This window comes from Macaca mulatta, chromosome 20 (assembly GCF_049350105.2).
Source record: "Macaca mulatta isolate MMU2019108-1 chromosome 20, T2T-MMU8v2.0, whole genome shotgun sequence".
Taxonomy (NCBI): domain Eukaryota; kingdom Metazoa; phylum Chordata; class Mammalia; order Primates; family Cercopithecidae; genus Macaca; species Macaca mulatta.
In genome coordinates this window covers 22,460,001-22,464,990 of record NC_133425.1, presented here as the reverse complement: position 1 = coordinate 22,464,990, position 4,990 = coordinate 22,460,001, and the positions used below count along the sequence as shown (strand labels likewise).

Here is a 4,990-nt window from a genome sequence, read left to right as displayed (position 1 = left end):
TAATACAGACAAACCTTTCTGGGGAAAGATGATTATCACTAATTTATTTACAATACAAAAAAATTGAAAACAATCTAAATGCTCATCAAGAGGAAATAATTATGGTACATTCATGCAATTGAATTCTGTGCAGTTGTTAAAACTAATGTTACAGAAGAATACTGCTGTAGGAAAATATAATGTGTGGTTGTATTTCATAATATAATTATGAAATATTAAGTGTTCTACACACACGGAGAGATAGTTTAAAATATTGAAAGAATATTTACAAAGTTCCCCTTTTATACACGATGTTTTGCTAAAAGTGTCTTTGAAAGTGGGCTCTCTGAAAGTTCAGCACTAGGCTTATATGTGACAAAGTATTCCTATTCTTACAGTGCTAAAAACAATGAAAATCCTGACTTATGGTTGCTGCAGATCTTCTGTGGAGGGGAGATTCTTTGGCAGTGCTCTGCCTGGGTCTCCCCGTGGGAGGATGTGGACACTACAGGGCATGCCCCTCTTCTGTCCATTCAGTGGTATTCACTGTGTACTTGCTCTGTGCCAGCGCCTCTGCTGAGCACAGGGACATGCTGGGGAACAAAACCAGACTCGTTTTTTTTTATTTACTTTTTTTTTTTTTGGAGACGCAGTCTCGCTCCATCGCCCAGGCTGGAGTGCAGCGGCCGGATCTCAGCTCACTGCAAGCTCTGCCTCCCGGGTTCACACCATTCTCCTGCCTCAGCCTCCCGAGTAGCTGGGACTACAGGGGCCCGCCACCTCGCCCGGCTAATTTTTTGTACTTTTAGTAGAGACGGGGTTTCACCGTGTTAGCCAGGATGGTCTCGATCTCCTGACCTCGTGATCCGCCCGCCTCGGCCTCCCAAAGTGCTGGGATTACAGGCCTGAGCCACCGCGCCCGGCCCCCTGCCTTGTTTTTAACTTGCATTTTGGATCTCTGAATTAGGGCTTCTGACATATAATATGTAATTTGCACAAAAGCCATCTTTAAGAAAGACAAGCATCACCTGCACCTGCATGTATTAGCAGTGTTTATTTCTGGCTGGTGGCATTATGATCGAGTTTTAGTCTCGTCTTTGTGATTTTTCACATTTTCCGATTTTTCTGCAATGAACATTTATTCCTTCTTTAATCAGAGAACAGGGAGGAAATGACAATAAATGTTACATTAAGGCAAAAGTAAACGAGGTGCTCTGAGATTCTGGCAGGCAGGAGAGCAGAGGCCAACAGTTACTTCTAAGTGAGAGGCTGGAGGCAGGCAGTGAGAGGATTTCTAATGAGGCCAAGAGTCCAGGGAATGAACCAGAAGGGGGCTGAGATTACCATCTGAATCTATCAGCCTTCTTTAGAAATTACTAAGTGTACAGTGTCCTGGGAACGCAGAGAGACACAGAAACCAGCACAAGCACAGGGTACGTTGCCCCAGGAATGAGGATTGAGATTTGCTTTCCTCTCTCACTCTCCATGAAAGGAAGTAAACATGGGCTCTGAGCTTGGGAGAAGCTTGGTTAATTGCCAAGCTAAGGCTAGTGAACAAAAGTTCAATTAGAATTGTGCTTGCTAATGAAATCCAAGTGCTGGAGCAGGAAGCTGGCAGAAGTGGCCCTGTTTGCTGTAAGTACACACCAGGAAGCTGGAAAATGTGGGCTTGGGGGCATTGGGAGAATGGAGGGATGCTCCCCTGGGTTGGAAGTGTTGTGGGCAAGAAACATTTCACCACAGCCCTGGCAGAAACAAATTGTGCTCAAGTGCATGAGCTATAAACCCTTTTGTACTTCAATTTCCTCATCTGTAAAATAAGGATAATAATACCTTCCTCGGAGAGTGATTGTAAGAATTAAACAGTGTGACTTATATACAGTTACTTTCCCTTTCCTTTTTCTCAAGCTAATTCAATACGTCAAGTACTTACAGAGCACTTGCAGAAAGCAGGCCGCCGTGCAGGGAGGAGCAGACAGGCAGACCAGTTGCAGGGCCATGCTCCTTACGCGTATGATCTCTTTCACATCATTATGATCCCATGACATAAATTTTTTATCATAACTGTATTATTATTATTTTTTCCCAAAACAGAGTCTGGCTGTGTTGCCTAGGTTGGAGTGCAGTGGCATGATCTCAGCTCACTGCAACTTCTGCCTCCCGGGTTCAAGCAATTCTCCCTGCCTCAGCCTCCTGAGTAGCTGGGATGACAGACACCTGCCACCATGCCTGGCTAATTTTTGTATTTTTTAGCAGAGACGGGGTTTCGCCATGTTGGTCAGGCTAGTCTTGAACCCCTGACTTCAGGTGATCTGCCTGCCTCAGCCTCCCAAAATGCTGGGATCACAGGCATGAGCCACCGTGCCCGGTCGATAACTTTACTTTTAACTTTTTATTTTGAAATAATTTTAGACTTACAAAAAAGTCTCCAAAATAGTGTAGAGAGTTCCCCGTATACTCTTGACCCAACTTCCCCTGATGTTAACATCTTACATAGTCATAGCACAATTTTCCAAACCAAGAAATTAATATTAAGAAATTATGAAACAGCTAAGTCGCTTACTTAAGAGAATTGCCCCAATTGTAATAGTGCTTCCTAAAATTTCACCAACAATTCCCCTAATGTTTGTTTCCTGTTCCAAGATCCAGTCCAGGATCCCACATTGCATTTGTTTTATTTTATTTTATTTTTTTAATTTTTCAGATGGAGTCTCACTCTGTCGCCCAGGCTAGAGTGCAGTGGTGCGATCTCGGCTCACTACAACCTCCGCCTCGCGGGTTCAAGCGATTCTCCCGCGTCAGCCTCCCGAGTAGCTGGGATTACAGGCGTGAGCCACCATGCCCGGCTAATTTTTTGTATTTTTAGTAGAGACAGGATTTCACCATATTGGGCAGGCTGGTCTCCAACTCCTGACCTCAAGTGATCCACCCACCTCGGCCTCCCAAAGTACTGGGATTATAGGCATGAGCCACCGCACCTGGCCCACATTGCGTTTAATTGTTATGTCTCCTTGGTTTCCTCCAGGCTGTGCCATTTCTTGCCTTTCATGACTTTGATACTTTCGATGAGCACTGGTCAGTTATTTCAAAGGATGTCTCTCAATCTGGGTTTGTCTGATGTTTTCTCATTATTAAATTGTGGTTATGCATTTTAGACAAGCATACCACCAACATGAGGTTGTGTTCATTTCAGTGCATCCTATCAGGGGGTCATGAAGTTCATATGTCTTACAGAAACTTTTTTTATTTATTTTTACATATGAGTTAAGGAGTTATAGAGATTAAGTAACTCATCTGAGGCCCATAGTTTTGAACATGGCAGAATCATGAGCCACGTCGAAATGGTCTCGGGAGCAGGAAGGATTAATAGATGTTAGAAACGCAGGCTTGAAATGCAGGTAAGAGATCGTGACTACACTGTGATTTAAATTGTCATTTGCATGTAGATACAAACTAAATTAAGGCGATTCCCCTTTCCCGGGGGGAAAATCTGGAGCTCCCAGGTGGCTGATTCAGTAACATAAGCAGCATCAGTGGACCAGGTGGGCCCAGGGAGAGATGCAAGCACCTGCTTCCTCTACGGGGCCAGCTTTACTCAGCTGAGCTAGCTGTGTCCACAAAGGAATGTGGTCCAGTGTGGCCAGATCCTCCAATTAATTGCAGAAGAACATTCAGTGTGGTTTTTAAATATTGGAAACAAATGACAAACAATATGGGCAAACCTGTATGGGCTAAACAAAACACATCTTTTTTGCTGGATATGGCTTACATATCACCTCTGGGCAAGGACAGCAGGAAGCTGAGAAGCCAGCTTCGGGATAAAGGAGGAGGAAGAGAGGCCAGCCTCCAAGACCCAGAAGTCTTGATGCAAAAATGGACATAGCAAGACAGGGTAGCATCACAAAGGCCAGTGGGAGAGGGTGGGAGAAGGCAGGTGTGTCCGCATTCAGGATTGTGGCAGAAAGGTGGAGAACAATATTGCAGAGACTGCCAGGAGACCACTCCTTCCTGTTTAGCTATGAAACTTGCTTTGGTCAATTAAACGTAAGCAGAAATGACTTGTGTCACTTCTAAGCAGAACCATTTAAAGCTGGTAAACAGAACCTCTTAGTAATATTCTTTTTTTTTTTTTTTTTTTTGAGACGGAGTCTCGCTTTGTCGCCCAGGCTGGAGTGCAATGGCTTGATCTCAGCTCACTGCAGCCTCTGCTTCCCAGGTTCAAGTGATTCTTCTGCCTCAGCCTCCCTAGTAGCTGGGACTATAGGCACTCACCACCATGCCTGGCTGATTTTTTTGTTATTTTTAGTAGAGATGTGGTTTCACTATGTTGGCCAGGCTGGTCTTGAACTCCTGACCTCGTGATCCTCCTGCCTTAGCCTCCCAAAGTGCTGGGATTACAGGTGTGAGGCACCAAGTCCAGCCTCTCTTAGTAATATTCTAAGTAGAGAATATGCTATCAACCTGAGTCCTGGAATTAAGATAACATGGAGCAGATATCAACCTGTGCTGGAAATGTGAAATGAACAAGAAATAACATTCACTATGTCAAGTCACTAAGATTTGAGATTGTTCCTGCAGCAGTACTTAACCCATTCTGATTGACACTAGCTCATTTATCTACAGCCAGTCACTTGGTTTCCTGGTCATATAAATGAAAGGATATTTTCTTCATTTTGCCTGAAGGAATTTCAAACAATTTTTTATTTCTATGAAACATTTTCCCAAATTTGTACCACTTTATCTTTGTGGTGCCTTTTCTCTCTTCTGTCTGCTGAATAACCTTTCTTGAACGTGTATATTTCTTCCAATAAATATTTTCAGGCCTGCAGCATTTTGTACAGGATTTACTAAATTCATCCCTTTTGATTATTTTTGTCTCCTTGATTTTTTTTTTTGTTTTGTACTATGCGTGTCTGAGTACACTTCATGAGCTAAACCAAATTAGTATGTAGTCAATGTTCTCATCCTGTTTAAGAAGGCACTGGCATTTTGACAGCAAGGATGAAGACGT

General features: G+C 43.4%; 1 long non-coding RNA gene across 1 annotated transcript; it reads left to right on the top strand.

Moving 5' to 3' along the window:
• The first annotated feature begins 1,519 nt into the window (after window positions 1-1,519).
• On the top strand, window positions 1,520-4,807 carry LOC144338316 (uncharacterized). Its single transcript, XR_013412318.1, has 2 exons — window positions 1,520-1,614; window positions 2,684-4,807. It is a non-coding gene; the product is annotated as an uncharacterized LOC144338316 (long non-coding RNA).
• The last annotated feature ends 183 nt before the right edge of the window (window positions 4,808-4,990 follow it).